The 25,738-nt window shown below is 42.2% G+C and overlaps 1 protein-coding gene across 1 annotated transcript in view; it reads left to right on the top strand.

Moving 5' to 3' along the window:
• LOC124722620 overlaps window positions 1-25,738 on the top strand; it is a 237,750-nt gene that overhangs the window by 160,545 nt on the left and 51,467 nt on the right. The window lies entirely within an intron of this gene.

The raw sequence follows: 25,738 nt of genomic DNA, 5'->3' as shown, positions 1-25,738 counted from the left end.
TTGAGGGAGACAAAAATTTAATGGTTATTGGTGAGTGGAATTCGATAGAAGAAAAAGAAAGAGAAGAAAAAATAGTAGGTGAATATGGAATGGGGGAAAGGAGTGAAAGAGGAAGCCGCCTGGTAGAATTTTTTCAGAGCATAATTTAATCATCGCTGACACTTGGTTTAGGAATCACGAAAGAAGGTTGTATGTGTGGAAGTGACCTGGAGACACTGGAAGGTTTCTTATTGACTATTCAGAGATTTCGAAACCAGATTTTAAATTGTAAGACATTTTCAGGGGCAGATGTGGACTTTACCCCAATTTACTGGTTACGAACTGTAGATTAAAACTAAAGAAATTGCGAAAAGGTAGGAAATTAAGGAGATGGAACCGGGGATAGCTTGAAAGATCCAGAGGTTGTTCAGAATTTCAGAGGGATCATTAGGGAAGGTTTGATAAGAACAGAGGAAAGGAATACAGTAGAGAAAGAGTGGCAGCGTTAAGAGTTGAAATATTGAAGGCAGCAGAGGACTAAACAGGTTAAAAGACGAGGTCTAGTAGAAATCCTTGAGCAACATACGAGCGAAAGGGAATACAAACGTCTAAAAAATGAGATTGGCAGAAAGTGCAAAATGGGTAAGCAGGAATGACTAGATGACAAATGTAAGGATTTAGAAGCCTATATCACTAGGGGAAAGATATATATCGCCTACAAGAAATTTAAAGAGGCCTTTGGAGAAAAGAGAACCACCTGTATCAATATCAAGAGCTGAGGTGGAAAACCAGCCCTAAACAAAGGAGGGAAAGCTGAAACGTGGAAGGAGTGCACGGAGGGTCTATACAAGCAAGATACACGTGAGGGCAGTATTATCGAAATGGAAGAGGACATAGATGGAGATGAGATGTGAGATATGATACTGTGAGAAGAATTTGACTGAATACTGAAAGACCTAAGTCTAAACAAACCCCGGGAATAGACCACATTCCGTCAGAACTACTGATAGTCTTGGGAGAGCCACCCATGACAATACTCTTCCATCTGACGAGCAAGATGTGTGAAACAGGCGAAATACCCTCAGGCTTCAAAAAGAATACCAATTCCAGTTTCAAAGAAAGCAGGTGCTGACAGGTGAGAAATTTACCGAACTATCAGTTTAATAAGTCACAGTTGCAAGATTCTAACATGAATTCTTTACAGAAGAATGGAAAAACTTGTAGAAGCTGACGTCGAGGAAGATTAGTTTGGATATCGGAGAAATGTAGGAACACGTGAGACAATACTGACCCTAAGATAGGTTAAGCAAAGGCAAACCTACGTTTATAACATTTTTAGACGCAGAGAAAGCTTTTGACAATGTTGACTGTAATGCTCTCTTTCAAATTCTAAAGTTGGCAGTGGTAAAATACAGCGGGAGAAAGGCTATTTCTAATTTGTACAGAAATCAGACAGCAGTTATAATAGTCGAGGGGCATGAAATGGAAGCAGTGGTTGAGAAGGGAGTGAGACAGGGTTGTAGCGTATCCCTGTGTTATTCGATATGTTCATTGAGAAAGCAGTAAAGGAAAGAAAAGAAATAAAGTCCAGGGAGAAGAAATAAAAACTTTGAGATTTTCCGATGACATTGTAATTCTGTCAGAGGCAGCAAAGGACTTGGAAGAGCAGTTAAACGGAATGGACAGGGTCTTGAAAGGAGGATATAAAATGAACATCAACAGAAGCAAAACGAGGATAATGAAATGTAGCCGAATTAAATTACATGATGCTGAGAGAATTAGATTAGGAAAAGAGACACTTAAAGAAATAGATGAGAGTTTTGCTGTTTGGGCAGCAAAATAACTTGTGATGGTCGAAGTAGAGAGGATATAACATGTAGACTGGCAATGGCAAAAAATCCGTTTCTGAAGAAGAGAAATTTCTTAACATCAAGTATAGTATTTGTATGGAGTGTAGCCGTGTATGGAAGTGAAACGTGGACAATAAACACTTTAGACAAGGAGAGAACAGAAGCTTTTGAAGTGTGGTGCTACCGAAGAATTTTGAAGATTAAGTGGGTAGATCACGTAACTAATGAGGAAGTACTGAATAGAACTGTGGAGCAAAGAAATTTGTGGCACCACCTGACTAGAAGAAGGGATCGGTTGGTAGGACATCCTCATACAGGGGATCACCAATATAGCACTGGAGGGAAGAGGGGGGGGGGGGCTAGTTGGGGGTAAAAATAGTTGAGGAAGATCAAGAGATGAATGCGGTAAGCAGATTCAGATGGATGTAGGTTGCAGTAGTTATTTGGAGATGAAGAGGCTTGCACAGGATAGAGCAGCATGGAGAGCTGCATCAAACCAGTCTACGGACAGAATACCGCAACAGACTACTTATACAGCATGAGCCCTCACCAGTACGGGTTTAGAAGAGGCAAGTCAACTGAAGAAGTAATAAATAAGTTGATCTCGCTAGCAATAGGTATTCATCCCACGTACGCCGTAGCGATGACAATCGATATTACTTGTGTTTTCGATAATCTATGGTTGCCGTCTTTCTTTGGTCGCCTTATGGATTTGAAGTGTCCAGAGACTCTGTACAAGTACCTGAGGGACTGTTTGCGTGGGAGACATGCATCTTTAATATGCCGAGGAAAGGGAATAACGAAGACAAACTGTCCGTAGGGCTTAGTGTGTGTTCCAGACTTTTGGGATGTGGTATTGAAGCCGATACTATGGAAGTTACTTCACAGCGGCAATGTAAACGGACTGATTTCATTTGCCAATTACTTGTCGTTCGTTGTAAGCGGTGACTACAGAAGAATTAATAGAAGACAAGTGTAATTCGGCGCTCCTGAAGGATGGTGTCAGATTGTCCCAAGCACCTCACAAAACCACGTATCTTCTGCTGGAAGGGAACCTAGCAAGAAATCCTAAGATAAAATTAAATGATGCAACGATTAGAAGAAGCCCTGTAATGATATACCTAGTGGTATTCCTGGACGAACATCATAGTTTTGCACATAATATAGAGGAGGCAGGCAGAAAAGGTACAGAGGTGATGAATACAATTATAGCCACCGTAAATAGGCTATTTCTACTTCCCCTGAATACATTCAGAGAATGTCACCAATCTTTGTTAGCGTAAGTCGTAGGATATGATGGTGCAAGAGTTTGGGCACTATAGAGTCCCGCTGGAGAAGCCAGCATCATTAGTCAGAAGAGTTCAGCGACGTGTGCTATTAATATTAATAGGCGTTACTACACTACCCCAAATGATGCCTTGTGAGTAATTCTAGAAATATGCCCATTGGACTTGTAAATCAGGGGAAAAAGGGAAGCCATTTAATGGTTAACGAAAGGCAATCAAGTGGAAGTGCGAAGGATACTTGTTACTGAGGCCACTACATAATGGTTAATACAAAATTGCATATTGCAACTGTGGAAAAGTGAATGGGACACTTCGTGCACAGCAGGAGAACTTACAAATTTCTCCGTAACATTAGGATGGAACTAAAAATGAGATTTTTTAACCTGTCGAGTGGATTGATACACTACCTGACCAATCATGGCCCTGTGTATGTACCTGTAGAAAATCAAATACAAATGAATGACATTTGCGCCTGCTGCAGTGTGAGCAGTCCAGAGCATACATTGTGGGACTCTGTGTGCTACGAAGACGCAACGGATAAAGGCCGTCAGGCATTAAGGATGCTGGATCACAAAGCAGCCCTGAGGAGGGAGTCAACCTGACGCATCTTGGACCATACTGCAGCGGCAGTATCCAGGAAGGCTAATTAAGACGTGACGAGGCATTCGGTCGTACACCAGCATGCTATCATCCAGCCTAGACAACGTACTCTACAGATGGAGAGAAGACAACTGAGGTCGACGACTACTGAATGAAATGGTTTTCCAAGAATGTACGTGGATTCTAAGACGTGACAGTGAGTCGTGGAATAGCTTGTTACAGTGGAAGCACTGCTGACATGCTGTGTCCAAGGAATCCAGCAGACGATGGCTGTTGACCAGCGTAGTATGAGGGCGGATCCAGTAGTGGAAACAACCGTCTACAGTTTAAATGCACCCTAATAAGTGGACAAAAACAGAACACATTCTACAGTACTAACAGTAGTACTAGTGGTTAGGTAATATGTTAAGGGTTTAATTCTAGTTTTGTAGCGGTAGAAAGTAGTTGCAATATTAGCATTTTTGTAGTACTAGCATTTTTTTAAATTAATTACCAAGAGTAAATCATGAACATTTATTATTACCCGTGAAAATATGAATTGCATGGCCTATTTTTAGTTAATAGGTTGTAATTGTGAAGGATAAATAACTTTAGAAAAAAATCGCTATACTCCGATTAAAATTACTTGGTGATTGACTTTTCAGCGAATCGAGAGGTAGGGGCCAGTCGCCAGCCAATCGTAGTTCTTCCTAGAGCGGCACCTGCCCTCTGTGTTGCCAGTTATGTAGGTATGTGCGAAGGCTTGCATAGCGCGGCTGGCTGCACTGCAGTCTGTCAATTACAAAGTTATTTTAATCAGAGCCCTGGCGGTATAACCAAACCTCTCAATGGGAACTAGGGGAAATGACATTTTTCTCCCAACCCATAACACCTTGACTGGGAGCAAGTGCCAAAGCTCAAAGGTGGTAGCCCCACCATAGCAACTGGTTGTTGTAACTACTCAAGATCAATATGTTAAAGAAACTAGGAGAAGCATACCTTGTCTGGTTTCGGATCTTGAAGAATGGGCTGCCAGTACTCCACAGACATTCAGACATGTCATTCAAAGTGCTCCCCGCAGTGTCCAAGCCATCATAAAGGCGAAAGCGGACGAACCCTATATTACTGTCTATTAATAGGTGCCCTCAAGCTTTTGATCTGATAGTGTATTCCGCAGCATGTACTATCGATGCATCTAGTCCCGAAAAAGTCCATTAACGTAGCATACTGTTCTCTGTGTGTTCTTCTCATATGTGCTCTTACTCATATGAAATTTGGTATGGTTCAGAATATCCAAGTCTGTAAAACAAATTCTCTTACTTTTTGTCGCCTAAGACAAATGCTGGGATGGTTTCTTCGATAGGCCACGACCGATTTCCTTCCCCATCCTTTCCAAAGCTGTCCATGTGCTCTGTTTCTGTTGACCTTGTCGTTAAAAGCGAATCTGCCTTCCTGTTTCCAGTGAACCGCAATGACGATAATGCCTCATAGGAACTCATTAGCACTCACGTAGTGTTTTGAGATTTAAGTCAATGAGAAATAAACGGCACTCACAGCGTTGTCCCTGGGTTCGTAATCTCTCTTACACACTAACTCTTTGAGTTCCAAATATATGAAAAAAATACTTTTAAAATTTTTCACAAAACTGGATACATTTCTGCCAATGATGAACAAGTTCTCTGGAGCCGTCACGGAAGAATCGACATTCCGTTTCGGCAACCACAGTCTCACAGTTCTCTCAACGTCTTCATCAGAAGCATAATTATGTCCTCGCAGATCGTCTTTCGTTATCGGGAACAGATGGAAGTCAGATGGTGCTCGCATTCGGGAGGACGACGGTTCAGTCCCGCGTCCGGCCATCCTGATTTAGGTTTTCCGTGATTTCCCTAAAAGCGCTCCAGGCAAATGCCGGGATGGTTCCTTTGAAAGGGCACGGCCGACTTCCATTCCCATCCTTCCCCAATCCGATGAGACCGATGACCTCTCTGTCTGGTCTCCTTCCCCAAACAACAATACTAAATCTGGACTGTACGGAGGATGCCGTACAGTGGTGGGATTCAGTCTCTGAAGTTATGCTGTGGTGGCACGTGAAGTGTGTGGTTTGGCATTGTGCAATAATGTGACCCCATCGTTGTTTTTAATTGCCGTTTGTGCTTGTAGTTTCTCTCTGAGTGATACGACGATTGTCCTGAATCAATCTGTCTCCATTCTGCTTGTGGAACTCTGCGGTTGCTGTTACAGGATGTCCAACTCTTTGTTTGTCACGCAGTTCAGATGTTCCCGCCTCAACATCTTTAAACTTACTCGCCCAACGACGCGCAGGGCGCACGTCAACACAATCACCATAAACTGCTTTCATTGTCTGATGAATCTCCAATCTCCTTTGGGATGACACCTTCTGCTGTCAAGAATTCATTGACTGCACGTTGCTTAAATCGCATTGACCGACCGTCTGCGCAGGGTTCCATACTTTACACTGTAACAACACAACCGTTCAATGCTAAGGCTTCCCGCCAACTGGAGCTGTAGAGCAGAGGCTACAGAATAAGCCAGTACCTGCCGCATACCAATGCTGCCAACTGTTGAAGAATTACGAAGGTGGAGGCATTACTTTTCAGTCAACCCTTGTATCTGAAAACAATTTCACATTTTTCCTAGACACAATCCAACATCTTGAAACTTCCATGAACTCAAAATGTGTAAAACAAATTATATTCCTAAATAACAAGCAAAAATGGACCTTAATTTTAATACATTTTTATCAAAAGTACTTACTGCTCCAGTGGTTTCATTTCGGAACCACTCGCAACAGCAGTTGCACAAACTCAAAGCTGTCAATGAGCTCTTCAATATGAGCACTATAAAATATAGCCGTATGCGACAATCTCCTAGAATCGAGTAGCACAATCTCCATGGTGACTGTTGCAGTGAACTCTTTAACAATAAGTGACTGCTACAGTGCACTACGTTTATAGAAGTACCATAGTGTACCACTAGATGTCTCTCTCTTGAAATAAGCGTCAATGGTTTCATACGGAAGGCAAGGCTACTTAAAAGAAATTAATAAAATGGCGCTTTCATGCGGAAACCTAAGGTACTCAAAGGGTTAACGGTTATGCAATTACAACACCAAAATAGCCAAAACTGTCTGAAGTGATCCATAGGAATGACTAGTATTAAAAAAAATTGTATACGACATACCCACTTAAAAACTTGCGTGCTGCAACGAGAGTTTCTAAATGTGATGGCACAGAGTCTGTAAGAACCTGGATGTGTGTCTGCAGATCTCCCTCTCAATGTGTTCTTGAGTTCACAGAACATCAATATTGTCATAATTTTATCCAGTCTGGTTAGAGAACACAGTAGTGGGGTAATCGGGCTCCTACCACAAGTTTGATATCAAATTGATATCTTATTAAGTGAATTAATTAAATCTATCAATTAATTACCCCCACCCCATAAAGACGTTATCTATTTTCCCCAGCCGGCACATGGGTCCCTTCCCATCCCTTCCCCATCCCCTCCCCTCACCTCTGGAAATGGCGGGAAACTGAAAATTTGGTGGGAAATTCAAATTTATTGGCGGGAATATCAAATTTTGTGTGTTAACCTTGAGGTTCGGAGATCAACTGACCTAGTTCACAACACCAGAGGGCGCTGTTGGCTCTCCCTTTCCCCCCCTCCCCACCCCTCCACTATCTGGAAATTGGCAGAAAAAAGACTCAGTCTGTGCTGGGCTGTTGGATAGTACAGATGTAAGTCTTTATTTTATATGCAGTGCTGGGCTGCTGGATAGGACGGACTAAGTCTTTATTTTGTATGCAGTGCAGTGTATTGCTTATTTACACAATTTGAGTTACCACTGATCGAGCACTAGACAGTTTCGTCAGTAACTGCTAGATGTGGAGTGGATATTTTCACTAATAGCCTAGCACTGGAGAGTTGCTCCAGCCAGTCTAGCCAACAGCCCTATATGAGTATGAGTACGATGGTGGTGGTAATAGTAATAATAATAACAGCATAGCAAGCTATGCCTGAAGTACAGGGAAGTAGCCTTCTGCTGATCTACTTGTGAATACATGCTAGATATGGAGAGGATATTTTCGCTATTACTCTAGCACTAAAGAGTTGCTCCAGGCACTCTAGCCAGTAGCCCTAAACCTCATGGATAAGTAATAATGATACGACAGCAGGCTATCACTGAAGTACAGAGAATAGCCTCCGATCTACAACTGAATAGCTGCTGCTGGGATGAACATAAGGATGGGGAACAATAGTATTACAACAGTGACCCATTGTGTGTTTTTTTTTTTTTAAATTGCGTTTCTATTCCCCCCCGAAGGGGGCGGGCTGACAGCAGTTTAGTATGCCGCTCTTCAGCCTACAGAATTTGTTTTAAAAAGATGAAGATAATAACTAATAAAAACAGGTGATAAAATCGGAGACTTAAATGGTAACATGGCGGAAAATCGTGGAACTTAAAACATAGAACAAAGGGTTGATGATGCTAATTAAATACATATGAAGCAGACAGGTAAAATCATAGACAGACAATTAAAAACACGGCGACAGTCTGGTTTCTGTTCGCAAGAGATATAAAATTCACACCCAGCAACAGCATGATTTCTGTTTGTAACACTTTGGAAAGTCGAACAACACTGAACATTCACTTGAACACTGCACTAAAAAGTTGGCACAAATATGACATACCACAGCCGAGGGCAGACGGGGGGAACCTGGAAAGAAAAGAGGGAAGGGGTGGAAAAACGAAAGGGGGGAGGGGGGAAAGTAGCCGATGGTGGACGAAGACCCATAAGAGGGGGAGGGGGGGGCTGTGTCATTGTGTCTGTCCTTTATACACTACTCCTGTAGCAACATAATTTGAGAACGAACCATACTTACCTCTATTTACGAATCGCAAGTCACATCTTAGTCAACAGAAACATGGAAAATAAATCATACGATATTTTTTAAGACTGTAGTGCTCATTATGTTACCTGAACATGGTGTCTTAAGACGAAAAAAAAAAAAAAACTGACCAGTCGCCTCCAATCACGTCCAGTGCCAGCTACCAAGTGTATTGTGTACGTGAAGAAATGACCAGCCAGGAAGCCGCGGCCTTCTTAAACGTCTACTTCTGGCCACCCGTGCCAATGGAACAATGCGGTGGGACTCGGACTAACTGCAGCTCTGAAACTCCTCAGTTTCAAAAAAATTCGAAATTGGGATATTCTTTTGTCAATACACTTCGCATTTCTCAAGTGAAATGTAGATTCCTCCATTTTATACGAGCTGTTTTCGAAGATAAAAGTAATGTGACCATACACACGTTTACACATCGCTAATGCGTCGTTAATTGTGAAAATTCTGTGCAACGCTGCGGCGTAGGACACATTTCCTGTAACTATTTTCTCATCAGAGAGAAAAATAATTTTTTTAATCTGTTACGCCCTGCATCACAGGACTAGAATATTAAAGTCGTTTTCGGCTGATATGGAGTGCTAAGAGCATACTCTACCTCTGTCACAGGATGTCTCCTCATTTCGAACTTCCTCTTAACGTAAACAAATATCTTGTCACATTGGAGTCTCTCAAGATAACAGCAGTGAGTAGTTGTAAAAATGAGGTTTATACTACATATGACCTTATAAATTCGGCAATATAGATGATTTTATTAGGATGATCGTCTCTCATTGTGTATGTGGGAGATTGATATTCCGTTAAAAGATCTTGCTGCTACGAAAAACTGCTTGATTATGGCTACAACTCTCGAATCATATCCTTGGTACTCTCGCCCTCGCTTCCACCCGATCAATGGCAACTCATTGATAACAGATTTGATAGGCTAATTAATTAATTTGACCATGAGAATTCCTTTCCGTGGTAAGTAGTTTTTTTCCTACAATCGGATTACAGTCGCCAAGTAACCATTAACCATTACAGATGCTGCCATGACTTCTTTGGAGGCTTCCCACAGGCTAGGTAGTCACTTCCTAAGATACCAAAATGGGTGGTAACCACAGTCAAATAGCTGCTGATATTTAGTGCTCATTGCATTCTCTCTCTCGGTTGTCTTGTCATTCTGGTGGAAGTAAGTCACATAGGATTCAGGTATAATGCTTCCAAATATTCCTGTTGAGACTTGTTGGTCTATGGGGGCAGTAGGATGTTTCAATCTCTTCTCCACCCCCACGATGTCTTCGCCACTGGGTCACATGTGAACAGCTGTCACCGGCTCGTGTGTCAAGGCTGTACTGCTCACAGCCGACAACCTGCTGCTCGCCGTGCCAGACAGATATTAATAATTCCAGACTCACAGAAGTTGTCCTATCCTTCTCAGAAGGACTGGGCGCTTAAATGACGCTGGTGTAAATACCAGGATCTTGAACAAACTGCTTCCCCTCATCCCTCCTGCAAACCGAAACGTTCTGAGACGTGTTTTCGAAATATCCCGAAAATGCTGACACAGTGAGCAATAAGAAAATACCTTTCTGCTAGTGACTGACACATCCCGAACGTGTACGAGCTTGAGACCTAGGCTTCTCTCATAATAGTGCTCTATAGGGTCATTGCTATTGGGTCCTGCCAAATTGTTTGGCGGATGATTTTAGAACTCGAATGGAAATCGCCGGAGGGAAGATGATGTTTTTTTTGAGGAACGATATTGAGACCTGACATTTGAAGCTGACTGCCGTACCACGAAGATAAGATACGAGAAATTAGCGCTCATAGGGGTACATATAGGTAGCCTTTTTCCCAACAGTATTTGCAGATGGAATACATATAGGTAGCCTTTTTCCCCAGCTGTATTTGCAGGTGGAATAGGAAAGAGAATGTCTACTTGTGGTACAGGATACCCTCTGCCACACACCGTATGATGGCTTGCGAAATAAGTGTATAAATGTGAATTTAGTCTAACTGATAAGATGTGAGTCCATCTATTGCTGGGCACACAAAACTCACAGAAGAAAGTGGTCTCTTATTTATCTAGAAACAAAAGACGGGACTTCTGCTTCCGACTGTCTCTCTGTAGACACCTTCATACTAGCCCCTAATTTTCTCATTGCAGTCACTTCATGAGTGACTCTAATATTTTCGCCCACAATACTTAGAAGAAATTGTATAGACCTTATCTTTCAACTGCCCTTTCGTCACAGTATCGCTTACCTGTCGTATTCTCACGAATCTTCCAGTCCATTTGACTACAACTGATTTCGACAAGTAAGAGATGTCCACTGTAAAGTTACAGATCCCTGCCAGTTCTCTCGAAACTCCATCACGTTCTGACTGCACTATTTCATTAGTTTAGAAGGCTGACAGGCAGGGAGCTGTCACAAATGGAAAAATAACACACTAATGTACAGGAGGACATTCACAACCATGCAGAGCATACGTGGACTGCACACAGAAATGCAGAAGCATAACACCTATACTTCATCGATACTGAATGACTGGCTAGAAATATCCCTCCTGTACATGACCTTATCTCCTTTATCATGTTCCTATGATTACCATGCTAGAAATATGACAGTGCAATTGTCCGAGTCTTCACTGACAGCACAGTGTCTCGCTTACTCTCTCTCCCTGCTCTCTCCTCGTTATTTTTGCAACGCACAACGGAATAAAACTACAAACAATAAGAGCGTCGCTAACGTTACCTGGTAGAGAACTGAAATAACATTTTACCATGTCTCTCTCTTCCGATATATCAGGAAACAAATACCGTTTGCGCATTGACATCAACCATATGTGGTGCTCACATTAATACATGTACTGGTCCACTGTAGCATGCGACCAGTGATTGAAGTTACTTACCTGTATCTGTGAAAAGTTTTGTCACCTGTACTGGAGGAAGACCATATTGACTATAAGTCACAAGGAGAGGGTTCATGTGTTGTTGTTTTGTAAGCATTTTGATACATTATTTTTTCTGTAGCACACCAAAGCAGTGTATGATTACAGCTTTGTACACAGCCATGCATATTGTTTTTCTACCATGACTTCAAGGTCTGTGTCAGGTGCTAAACCAACATTAACATGTTTCGATCCATTGGGTCTCACTGAAAGTTGGACATCGCATAGTGTGAACTCTGCTGCTCCCACAACACGTGGGATGATTGAAATAAGAGAGAGGCGGCGTTTCTTATTGGTAAAAATGTGGAAGATTGCAACTATGGAAACTGGAAGCGGTTGCGGCATTGTGGAGCGTTTCCAATCAGCTGCCCAAAGGTGATGACTACGACACTTAATATCATCTTCCACAGTGACGGGGAGGAAATGTCTCGGTGTTCTGTTTCAAAGAGACCAATAGCTTCGACTCCCCATATTGCAGCCATGCACATGATCACTGTTTTGGTGCAGGCCTGGAAGGTATTGTTCCCACCAAGACTCTCTGCATCTCAAACGAGTGATGTCAGTCAATTATTATGTTGTAATCAACAGTGTACCCGTGGACGGATGGGATGGAAATGACACTGTTGATATGGGGCGACGTACTGTAATAAGCAACACAGTCGATAACTGTGCTCAATTTTAGCAATTGTACCAGTTTTTCCGTAATTTCAACACCACCCAGTGACGCGGCTGCATGCTTCCCAATTTCTATATCATTGCTAAACTAACCCTCTGCTACCCAGTTCTGCTGCTGGTGGATTCACTTCAGACATAGAACACATGTCCAGATATAAGGCATGATGAACCAACCTTCAGACCCTGTCCCAGACATAATGCACTATGGGTCCATCTATAGACACCGTTTGGGACATAATTCATGATGGATTCACCGTCGAACCCTATCCCAGACGCAGTGTACTGTGGACCATGGAGCCCTTGGAATGTGCTTATGTTCCACAATTATTTCTTTCTTTCTGATACCTTCTTGGTATGGACATCAAACACCGGAACAACACTTTAGAATTGTTAGCACAAATGATTTACATAAAATGTTTCAAACTCCTTTTGTAATTCACTGACAGAGGTTTGTGAGACACTGCAAACACTGTGTGTGTACATTTTCTTGACGGTTCTCCTGTTTGCAGAGTTAGTGCAGCATGGTGTGCAATTTCACATGTGAAACATGGCTGCTATGCATTTATCTGTTTTCTCGTAAGATGCATTTCCCATTGCTGCTGATGATTTTATAGGAATGATGCGAGCAAGGCATAATTTCTGAACCATAATGGGATGTGAGCACTGGGCACTATACACCTCGGGCAAGTATATTGTGCTTGTGTCACAAAGAATCTATGTTCATATTTGGTGTAGAAGAAAGTAGTTTTATCACCTTACAGCTTGTCAATGCAGAGAGTGGGATAGAAAACTTGCACTACCCACGTATGTCAGATGTTGGACATATATATCGTGCATTAGAGTATTAAGAGCGTTGCACTCCACTTGACTAATATTTCAGATACCACATGGCTTTAACATTTTCGTGTGTGTAAGTGCAGAACCGTGTAACCTTAGGAGTGTATGTGTTGATAGTCTTCAACCATTTCTCTCTTGCCAATACGTTATTGGTACTGAACCCAGACACTAGAACAATACTTCAGAATTAATAGCACTGTTTATTTACGTAAAGTGCCACAAACTCCGTCATTTGGAGCTCCATTATGCATAAACCACACGTTTCTTCTTAATCGTCTGTTACATCATCACAGCACTGTCATATCTACTATTCACGAATAAGGGGTGCTAACTTCCTCGACAAATATGCATCTGTAGAGATGTTGTGCACTTTGATGGGTGTTGTGAGTGAGATTGATGCAGAAAGTCTTTTCTGAACTGCAGTTAAGGACACAGTTCACTCTGTTCCTTCACGAGATGTGGAATGTAGCGGAAATAGTACCCTCCTAATCGACAAAAGTGTTGCTGGGAGGGTTGGTCAAAGACAATGTGGGGACATCCTGCAATCTCCAACTTTATCTTATGAATGACAGAATACTCACTTCCAACAAGATATTCTGCAGTTGCATTGCATTTGTTCTATTTTCTGTATACCTGTGTCGGAGATGGCTCCCATAACCCAGAGCAGACCCGAGTTCGCGTTTGAGTGTGGATGCACCATGCATCTGGAGCGATGATTGATGGATCTACAGTACGCTATGTCCGGGAAGTGAATCTGCTGTGTGTTACATCTGGCGCAATGTTCGGAGGCAGAACCACAATATGCTGTTTTCAAATGGTTCAAATGGCTCTGAGCACTATGCGACTTAACTTCTGAGGTCATCAGTCGCCTAGAACTTAGAACTAACTAAACCTAACTAACCTAAGGACATCACACGCATCCATGCCCGAGGCAGGATTCGAACCTGCGACCGTAGCGGTCGCTCGGCTCCAGACTGCAGCGCCTAGAACCGCACAGCCACTCCGGCCGGCCACAATATGCCGTGTCTGGGATAGGGTTTGAAGGTAGATCCGCCATACGTAACATCCCAAATTGTGTCTAGAGGTGGACCCACAGTGTGTTACATGTGGGATAGCATTTAAAGGTGGGTTCTCACGCCTTATGTCAGGATTGTGTTTTCTGTGTCTGTAGTGGATCTACCAGTTGTGGGACTGGGTTGTGGAGGGTTAGATTTAGCAATGATACAGAAATTGGGAAGCATGCAACTGTGTCATTGGGTGACGCTGAAATTATGGAAAAACTGGTACAGTTGCTAAAATTGATTGCACTATCAACTTGTGCTTATTACAGTACATCGCCCCATATCAACAGTGTCATTCCCATCCACTCCGTCCACTGGTACACTGTTAATTACCACATAATGATTGATTGACACCACTTGTTTGAGATGGAGAGAGTCTTGATGGGAGTAACACCTTCCAGGAATGGCCTGCACCGCAACAGTGATCATATACATGGCTGCAATATGGAGAATCAAATCTCTTGGTCTCTTCGAAATGGGACACCGAGACATCTTCTATCCCCATCACTGTGGAAGATGAAATTAAATGTAGAAGTTATCACCTATGGGCAGCTTTTTGGAAACGCTCCACAATGACGCAAACTCTTCCAGTTTCTGTATGTTGCGATGTCCTCCACATTTTTGCCAATAGGAAACTCGTCCTTTGTCTTTTATTTCAAGCATCCTGTGTTGTGGGAGCCACATAGTCTACACTATGAGATGTCCAACTTTCTGTGAAAGTGTTAATGTTGATTTAGCACCTGATACATATCTCGAAGTCATGGTAGAAAACAAAATGTTTGGCCGTGTACACAGCTGTAGTCATACACTGCTTCAGTGTGTTACAAAAAACAATATATCAAACTGCTTACGAAACAACAACACATGAACCCTCTGCTTGTGATTGATCGTCGATATGATCTTCCTCCCGTACAGGTGACAAAACTTTTCACAGGTCCATGGAAGCAACTTCGATCACTGGTCACCTGCTCCAGTGGACCAATACATATAATTTAATGGGATCACCACATATGGCCGATGTCAACAAGCAGACAGTGTTTGTTTCCCGATATATCGGAAAAGAGAGACGCGGTAAAATCTTGTTTCAGTTCGCTACCAGGTAACATTAGCGAAGCTTTCATAGTTCGTAGTTTTATGCAGTTGTGTGTTAAAAAAATAACGATGGGGGAGATAGAGAGGGGGGGGAGGGAGAGGGAGGGAGAGAAAGAGAGAGAGAGAGAGAGAGAGAGAGAGAGAGAGAGAGAGAGAGAGGAGACACTGTGCTGTCAACGAAGACTCTGACACCATCACACTGTCGTATTTGTAGCATGGTAATTATGGGAATTCGGTAAAGGAGATTAGGTCATGCACAGGAGGGATATTTATAGTCAGTCATTCGGTATCGATAAATTGTAGGTATTATGCTTCTGACTTTCTGTGTGCAGTCTGCGTATACTCTGTATGGTTGTGAATTTTTAATTATTGTGATACCTCTCTACCTGTCAGCATCCTTGACTAATGAAACTGTGCTGTCAGAATGTGACGAGATGTCGAGAGAATTACCAGGGGTCTGTAACTTTACGGGGGACATCTCTCACTTGTCAGAATCAGGTGGATTCAAAGTGGATTTGAAAAGTGAGCACTGTATTGCTTCTTCTAAACATTGTGAGTGAACACTCATGTATGTCTCGCGAAGTGTCTGCAATGAGAAAATTAGGGGCTATTATGAAGGTTTCTACAGTTAGACAATCGGCAACAGAAGTTCCACCTTTTGTTTTCGTGAAAAATAAGAGACAACATTCTTCCGTGAGTTCTGTGTGCCTCTAAGTGGATGACTGAAATTTTAGTACGCAGACTAAATTTACATATATATGCTTACTTTGCAAGCCATCGTATGGTGTGTGTCGGACGGAATGCTGTACGACTACTAGTCATTCCCTTTCCTATTCCAGACGCAGATATAGTGAGGGAGGAGACTGCCTATATGTATCCCTGTGAGCGCTAATTTCTTGTATCTTATCTTCGTGGTCCTTATACGAAGAGTATGTTGGCAACATGGACTTAAAATGTCAGGACTCAACAGTGTTCCTAAAAAAGAACATTGTTTTCGTCCCAGCGGTTCCTGTTCGAGTTCTCGAATCATCCGCTCACTAATATGGCAGGTGCTAATAGGAATGCTTCTATAGGGCTGTATTAATGAGGGGAACCTAGGGCTGCAAACTTGCACAAGTTTGGGATGTGCCTATCAATAGTAGACAGGTATTTTGTTATTGCTCACTGTGTCAGCCTTTCCGGGATATTTCGAAAACACATCTCACGCCGCCTTTGGTTTGCAGAAGGGATGAGGGGAAGCATTTTGTTCAACGTCATGGTGTTTACCCCAGCGAAATTTAAGGGCCCAATCTTTCTGAGAAGGATAGGACAACTTTTGCTAGTCTGGAATCATAAACAACTGTCCAGCACGGCGAGTGGTGGGTTATCGGCCAGCTGCGATACAGCCTTGACGCGCGGGCGGAGTTCTGCGTCCCGGCGACCTGGTGGCGGAGGCGTCGCAGGGGTGCAGAAGAGAGTGAAACATCTTACTGTCCCCACAGGCCGACAGGTCTCAGCAGAATCAGCTCGGGAGCAGTATACGTGAATTCTGCGTGATTTACCTCCACCAGCATGACAAGACAACAGAGAGAGAGAGAGAGAGAGAGAGAATGCAATGAGCGCTGAATGTTTTCAGCTATTGGACGATGGTTACCACCCATTTTGGTATCTTAGGAATTGAGTACCTAGCCTATGGAAAGCCTCCAAAGAAGTCATGGCAGCGTCTGTAATAGTTACGTGGCGAGTGTAATCCGATTGCAGGAAAAAGATTACTCACCGTGCAAAGGGACACTCATGATCAAATTAATTAATTAGGAAGCTCGCAGCTCGTGGTCTCGCGGTAGCGTTCTGGCTTCCCGAGCACAGGGTCCCGGGTTCGATTCCCGGCGGGGTCAGGGATTTTCACCTGCCTCGAGATGACTGGGTGTTGTTGTGTCGTCTTCTTCACCATCATTCGTCCCCGTTGCGGTCGGAGGAAGGCAATGGCAAACCACCTCCACTAGGACCATGCCTAGTACGGCGGTGCTGGTCTCCCGCATCGTTCAAATGGTTCAAATGGCTCTGAGCACTATGGGACTCAACTGCGGAGGTCATTAGTCCCCTAGAAATTAGAACTAGTTAAACCTAACTAACCTAAGGACATCACAAACATCCATGCCCGAGGCAGGATTCGAACCTGCGACCGTAGCGGTCTTGCGGTTCCAGACTGCAGTCCCGCATCGTTCCCCTACGCTCTGTCGAGTATGGGACTTCATTATCATCATCATCAATTTGACATTAATGATGTGCCGTTGGTCAGGTAGAAGCGAGAGCGAGATACCGTTGATATGATTCGAAAGTTGTAGCGGTAATTAGGTATTTTTTCGTTGCGGCAAGATCTTTTAACGGAATATCAATCGCCCACCTACACAGGGAGACCATCGTAATGAAATCAGTCATATTACCGAATTTATAAAGTGATACGTAGTATATATCTATTTACAACTTCTCTCCGCTGTTATCTTGAGAGACTCCGATGTGACGAGATATTTGTTTACGTTAAGAGGAAGTTCGAAAGTGAGGAGACATCCTGTGACAGAGGTAGAGCATGCTCTTAGCACTCTATATCAGCCAGAAACGACTTTAATATTCTAGTCCTGTGATGCAGGACGTAACAGATAAAAAAAAAATATTTTTGTATCTGATGAGAAAATAGTTACAGGAAATATGTCTTACACCACAGTGTTGTACAGAATTTTCACAACAAGTAACGATACATTAGCGATATGAGAACGCTTCTTGTATCCTCAGATTTCTTCTGTCTTCGAAAGGGAGGAATCTACATTTCACTTGAGAAATTCGAGATGTATTGACAAAAGAATATCTCATTTTCGGATTTTTTTAAAGTGAAGAGACTATGTCAGGGGTTGAGCTGCAGTTAGTCCGAGTCACACAACATCATGCCATTGCCAGCGGCATTGGCGGCCGGAAGGAGAGGTTTCCCGGCTGGCCGGCTCTCCAGGTACACAATACACTCAGTATATGGCGCTGGAGGTGACTGATTAGTTTTCTTTTACGTCTTGAGCCACTGTGTTCAAGTAATATAATAAGTACTACATTCGTAAAAAATATCGCACGATATATTTCTCAAGTTTCTGTTGACCAGGATGCGACTTGCGATTTGTAAACATGCATCAGTGTTCTCAGATGATATTGCTGCAGGAGTCCTGTTACAGCCACAGGGTCCCACTACCTCCAGGCTCACCTCCGAAATGTGTTGGCTGCCAGGGCCTGCATACAGCTTCCTGGAAGGGCTGTAGCGAATTTCAGAAAGCTCTCAAGAAGTTTCCCCCCTCCACCATCTCAGGACCAGGTGTGATTTGCAACTACAACACTGGAGGGACGACCGTTTGCTTCAGCATTGCAGGGTGTACAGCGTGACACTGGTTATTCAACAACGAGATCTGGATGCTGCACTTGCGGAGGTGACAACCATTCTCAATTTTTTTATCAACCAGAACTTTTTACACAAACTCTTCACTGCTGGAAAAAAGATGTTGGCAACTAAAGACAAGTTTTCTGAGATAGTAATACTGGTGGAAACACTGGCTCAGCTTTAGGGGTCAGATTAACATAATGGTCACACGTACGAAGGATCCTCGCACATGTCTATGGAATGCTACTAGAGTTCGCAATAAGAAACATGAACTACAAGATTTCATTGGCCACCACAAGATCGACGTAATCTTCTTATCAGAGACTCACCTACAGCCAAATGAAACTTTCAAACTTCGAAATATGGTGGGTTCTGACAGACATTCCGAAGGTGGAGGCACAGCAGTTTACCTTCACTGTACTAGTACTCACTGGCATGTTGACCTGCCCAACCTACAGGAGTTGGAGGCGTCTCCAGTTTCAGTCTGGTCAGATTTGGGAGAGGTCGCTTTTGTGTTGGTATATCTTCATCCCACATCGCAGCTCATAGCACAAGAGTTGCTTCATATCTTAGCGCCAAACAGCAAGGCGTTTATTGGCAGCAACTGGAACGCTAACCATCCTACCTGGAATTCACGTACCACCAACCGTAGGGGACTGGTGCCGCATCACCTGGAACAGGACTTTGACCTGGAAGTCTGGGGATTTCTTGAGCTGATCCTCACGCCCTCCCCCAACCATCAACGTCGAGATGTTCTTGACACTGTTGTCACCCAAGGACTTGGGATTGACCTCTGTCTTGTTACTATCAGTGATTTATTGTCGAACCATGATAATGTTCCGGCGACGCTACCAAGGACGAATCACCTACTGAGCCAGCGAGTTCATCAGGAAAATAACCGGCCCCAGTTCAAGAAGTACTTAAATAACAACATTGTGCCTATCCTGGAGGATCAAATGACGGCCCAAATCAATTAAGCCATCGATTACTTAATTCGGAAACTACGGAAGGCCCACACACTGTCGTCTATAACGGTTGTTGATGACTTCCAGACACATGATCGCTTGCCTTGCTTCCCTGAAGAACTTCAGCTACAGAAGAACTGGTACCAAAAGCTATGGCAAAGGACTCGCAACCCAGCTTACCGCCGGTGTGTGTATCGCCTGGAAAGACAGCTTAGACGATGATTCTTGAATGATGTGTAGAAACGTACGAGGAGAAGATGTCCTCCTTTTCCTGCAAACCCGATGGTGTTTGAGCGACAAATGACGCTTCTGTGGGAGCCTCTGAAGAGACCAGAGGGAACACGAGCATGCCATCATACAACTAGCCGATTGGATCATCACCACTCCCGACCAGTTCCGCCGCCATCTAACTACACCTAGTGAAATTAGGACTATACTCAGGAAGCTAAATGGGACCAAGGCACCTGGCGTTGACAACATCAGCAACAGACACCTGAAGAACTTACAATGCAAACTATTGGTGCTCTTGACGACAATTTACAATGGCTGTCTCTTGACGAAGCATTTATCCACGCCATGGAAGATCGCCAAGGTAGTTCCTATTCCCAAAGAACAGAAGGACGTTATCGTCGCCGCAGATTACTGACCTATTGGTCTTGTAAGTGGTTTGGGCAAAATCTTCATGAGATTCATCCAGGCCTGCATGTTGGAACCATTGGTGGCAGGTGGTACAATCAGGGTAGAACAGTATGACTTCCATCATAAACTATTCGCAGAACATGTTACCAGAATTTTCAATTGTCTAGTGCAACTGCATTGGTCTTCTTAGATATTGAAGGGGCTATGATAAGGTATGGAGGAAACAACTAATTCGGAAACTAGATGAACTGACGTCGATACCTAATTGTTAACATGAAACTTATAGCTAGTTTTGTGATAGACAGAAAGATGATTGATACAGTAGAGGGGCAATTGTCTGATACCCTACTGGCGCAGGTGGGGCTGTCTCAAGCATCCGTTTTATCCCCACTACTATTTAATCTCTATATAAATGACATGCCAACTATCACAGGGTTACAAATTGCACAGTTTGCCGATGATATGGCTTTTCTCACCAGTGGAAGACATATTCACGACAATATTCGAAGCCATCAATATCAGCTAGATGCCACAGCTGCTAGGTGCAAGACCAATAAAGTGCAATTAAATCCCACCAAAATGACATCCATCTATTTCAGCAAGAAACAACCCCTCAATGCCTACCAACTTGAGACTGCGTGGCAGGATATCCTGTGAGGGGCAACAATGACTTTCCTGAGGGTCACGTTGGACAAACACTTCTTTATCTGTAAACATATTGACTCTCTCAGGAACAAAGATTCCGGTGTTGACAAGAAACTCCACCCGTTTTTCAAGAGTGCCGATCTTATTACCATAGCAAAGCTTTCAATTATATAAAGTGATGGTTCTCTCTAAGACACTGTATGGCAACTCGATCTAGGGTCTTGCCAGTCCAACACAAATTAGCTATCTACAAGTTTTAAAAAATATGGTCTCAGATAAACACTTCATGCCAGCCGCTATACTTGCATAGTTGACTTGCACGCTGCTCTCCATATGATGACCCTGCACAACAGAGCAGACACTTTGCGTAACTAAGTGTACCACGTAGGTACAATTGCATTCTGATCCATTCCACCAACTGGTGGTTTCTTACAGGCTGATGTACAGGTCCTATGAAGTTGGCCCCAAAGGTTTATATATAATAAAGTGAACCCAAGCACCTAATTACCTTCCACTATCAAGTCAAGTCTGGATCGTCATCGATGATGGCACTTCGATTTACATAGTGGCAAAAAAAAAAAAAAAAAAAAAAAAAAAAAAAAAAAAAAAAAAAAAAAAAGCGCAAGAGCACAGTGGCACAATGGGTCGCTGTTCTAATATTATTATCACCCATCCTTATGTTCCTCCCAGCAGCATCTTTTCAGTTGTAGACTGTTCTTCAGTGATCTAGCAGTTATTAATGAAACTGGATGGAGCTACTGTCTAGTCCTCTATCAGTGGCATCTCAAACTGTTTAAAAAAACAATATACTCCCCTATGTACAAAATACAGATCTAAGTCCATCCTATGCAGCAGTCCACCACAGATGGAGTCCTTTTGCTGCCATGGTCCAGATAGGGAGTGGCAACTGTCCAACAACACCCTCTGGTGGTGGTGGTGGTGGTGGTGGGGATTGTTGTTGTTGTTGTTGTTGTTTTTGTTGTTGTTGTTGTTGTTGTGGTGGTGGTGGCAGTGGCGTCATAAACTAGGTCAGTTGGTCTCCGAACCTCAAGGTGAACACAGAAAATTTGTTATTCCCACCAATAAATTTGAATTTCCCGCTATTTTTTCAATTTCCTACCAAAATTTCGATTTGCTGCAACTTCCAAGGGAGGGGAGACGAGGGAGGGGAAAGGGACCCATGTTCCATCTGGCAAAAAACCATGACATTATCAATTTAATTAATTTGTGTAATTGATTTGATATCAGTATTGGGGAAGGAGCCCCATTACCCCAGTACAGAACACTGTAGCTGTTTTCTTAAATTATGTTGTAGGAAATACTGTGAGCAGCCACACATTTTTAAAATGATTTTATTGTACCATAACTAGTTTCGGGCCTGAGCCCATCATCAGACAGTAGCGGTGACTTCTTTGCAAGTTTTACATTTGTGTCCTAAAATACAACAAAGTTTTTGGATTGCATAGTTTACAAAAGGTTTTACATCTGCATCCTAAAATATAATAAAGTTTTTGTGATTACGTAATTTTACACTTATATATGCTCTGTAAACTGTACTTAACTTCATGAAAAGCTGTCCTTTATATATTAGAAGACAGAGGTTCAATTTTCTTTTATGATCTATGCTAATCAATGAACTGACCTACATACAAGATGTCATATACATACAGATGAATTTATTAAAGGAATTGGAAACATACAACCACATTCAAAGTAAACCTGACTGCATTGTGAATGATCAACAAGAGTTTAAAAAAGAAAAAAAAGAAAAAAACAATGTACCTCCAAAATTTCATACAACTCTTATAATTTGAAGTGATAGAAATAATAATTAATTGACAGAGAGAAAATTCTTCATCGGCCATTACCAGTATCTTTCAGATTTAAATAATTACATGTACAAATGTATAATAAAATTATGTGTACTACAAAGAAATGTTTTTGTAGTAACTCCAGAAGTGTGCCATATCTGTACACCTATCACATTCTTGGCCAGATCAAATCAGCAGTCAATGCAAACAAATGTATATAACATCTTGTATGTAGTTCAGCTCACTGATCAGCATGGATTGGAATAGGAAATTGAACCTCCATCTTACAATATGTAAAGGCAAGCTTTTTGTTAAATAAGTACAATATATAGATCATATATAACTGTGAAACTATGTAATTACAAAAACTTTGTCATACTGTAGGAGACAAATGTAAAACCATTTGTAAACTATGCAATCATAAAAACTTTGTTATATTTTAGGACATAAACATGAAACTTGCAAAGAAGTCAATGCTACCGTCTGATGATGGGCTCAGGTCTGAAATTAACAATAGTACTATAAAACCATTTCAGAAAAACTTCTGGCTGGTTGTAGTATTTCCTATAGTGTAGTTTACAACAATACTATTATGCTATGAATGAGATACTGACACAACAATAATTCCAGATATGTATGTGCCAGGAAAACTGTGATACCCATTGTTTCTCACCATATGTGAGCAGTCGACTTAAATATGTCATGTGATTTGTCTGATATCCAAACTGATCTCTGCTGAGGTCAGCTTCTACAAATTTTCCCATTATTCTGTAAAGAATTCATGTTAGTATTTTGCTATCATGAGTCAGTACACTGATAGTTTAGTAATTTTCATACCTGTCAGCTACAGCTTTCTTTGGAATTGGAACTACTACATTCTTCTTGAAGTGTGAGGGTATTTCACCTGTCTCGTATTTCGCCTGGCTCATACGTCTTGCATACCAGATGGAAGAGTTAGTCACCGATGGCTCCCTTGAGGGTATCAGAGTTCTGACAGAATGTCATCTACTCCCAGTGTCCGGTTTTGACTTAGGTCTTTCAGTACTCTGTCAGTCTTCTCACTGTGTCATAGGGCCCTAAAAACCTGAAATTATGGTTGATGATCAGGTGGTCCTCAATATGTAGGAATGACGATCACACGTTGTAGCCAGTGGAGCCTCCAAACCAACACACTTAGCATTTGCCAGCACTGCCACACAACAATGAAGGCTATCACACTGCAGCCACTACAGTGATGTCTCATACACATACTCTCATTGCCATTTCTGTATGGCAGGGTGAAGGAGGACTCCTGAAAAAATTCTGTTGTTGCAGTGGTCTTCAGTCTGAAGAGTAGTTTGATGCAGCTCTCATGCTACCCTGCTGTGTGCAGGCCTCTTCATCTCCAAATAATTGCTGCAACATAAATCCATCTGAATCTGCTTACTGTATTCATCTCTTGGTCTCCTTCTACGATTTCTACCCTCCACACTTCCATCCAGTTCTAAATTGGCGATCCCTTGATGTCTCAGAATGTGTTCTAGCAACTGATCCCTTCTTTTAGGCAAGATGCACCACAAATTTCTTGTCTCCCCAGTATTCAGTACATTCTCATTAGTAATGTGATCGATACACCTAATCTTCAGTACTCTTCTGCATTATCACATTTCAAACGCTTCTGTTCTTCTCCTCTCTAAACGGTTTATCATCCATGTTTCACCTCCATAGATGTCTACACTCCAGACAAATACCTTCAGAAAAGACTCCCTAACACTTATTTGTATGTTCGATGTTAACAAATGTCTCTCCTTCAGAAATGATTTTCTTGCCATGGCCAGTCTACATTTTATGTCTTCTCTACTTTGACCATCATCAGTTATTTTGCTGCCCAAAAAGCAAGAAACAGCTACTATTTTGGAAGTGTTTTGTTCCCTAATCTAATTCCTTCAGCATCACCTGACTGCATTTCACTACATTTCATTGTTTCTTCATTTGAGTACATTCCATTATTTCTGTTTATCTTCCATTGATGTTCATCTTATATCCTCCTTTCAAGACCCTGTCTTTCTGTTCAGCTGCTCTTTCAGGTCCTTTGCTGTCTCTGACAGAATTACTATGTCATCTGCAAACCTTAAACTTCGTATTTCATTTCCCCGAACTTTGTGTGCTATTCCAAATTTTTCATTTATTTCTGTTACTGCTTGCTCAATGTACAGCTTGAATACATCTAGGATAGCCTACAACCCTGCCTCATGCCCTTCTCAACCACTCCATTCCTTTCATGGACCTCGACCATTATAACTCCTGTCTGTTTTCTGTAGAAGCTGTAAGTATCCTTTCACTCCCTGTGTTTTACCCCTGTTATCTACAGAATTTCAAAGAGTGTGTTCCAGTCAACATTGTCACAAGCTTTCTCCAAGTCTATGAATGCTATAAACAGTTTTTTCTTTCCTTAATCTATGCTCTAAATATGAGTTGTAGGGTCAGTACTGCTAAACGCATTCCAACATTTCTCCAATATCCAAACTGATCTCTGCTGAGGTCAGCTTCTACAAGTTTTCCCATTATTCTGTAAAGAATTCATGTTAGTATTTTGCTATCATGAGTCAGTACACTGATAGTTCAGTAATTTTCATACCTGTCAGCAACAGCTTTCTTTGGAATTGGAACTACTACATTCTTCTTGAAGTGTGAGGGTATTTCACCTGTCTCATATTTCGCCTGTCTCATACATCTTGCACACCAGATGGAAGAGTTAGTCACCGGTGGCTCCCTTGAGGGTATCAGAGTTCTGATGGAATGTCATCTACTCCCAGTGTCCTGTTTTGACTTAGGTCTTTCAGTACTCTGTCAGAGTCTTCTCACTGTGTCATATCTCCCATCCCATTTTCATCTATGTCCTCTTCCATTTCTGTACTACTAACTTCAAGTTCATTGCCCTTGTATAGACCCTCTGTATCCTCCTTTCAGGTTTCCCTTCTTTGCTTATGACTGGTTTTCCATCTGAGGTGATTCACTTTTCTCCAAAGACATCTTTAATTTTCCCGTATATGGTATCTGTCTTTCCCCTATATTTTTTTCTGATCATCACA

This window comes from Schistocerca piceifrons, chromosome X, assembly GCF_021461385.2.
Source record: "Schistocerca piceifrons isolate TAMUIC-IGC-003096 chromosome X, iqSchPice1.1, whole genome shotgun sequence".
Taxonomy (NCBI): domain Eukaryota; kingdom Metazoa; phylum Arthropoda; class Insecta; order Orthoptera; family Acrididae; genus Schistocerca; species Schistocerca piceifrons.
Note: the sequence above shows the minus strand (reverse complement) of the source record. Positions and strands in the feature narration are given on the sequence as shown.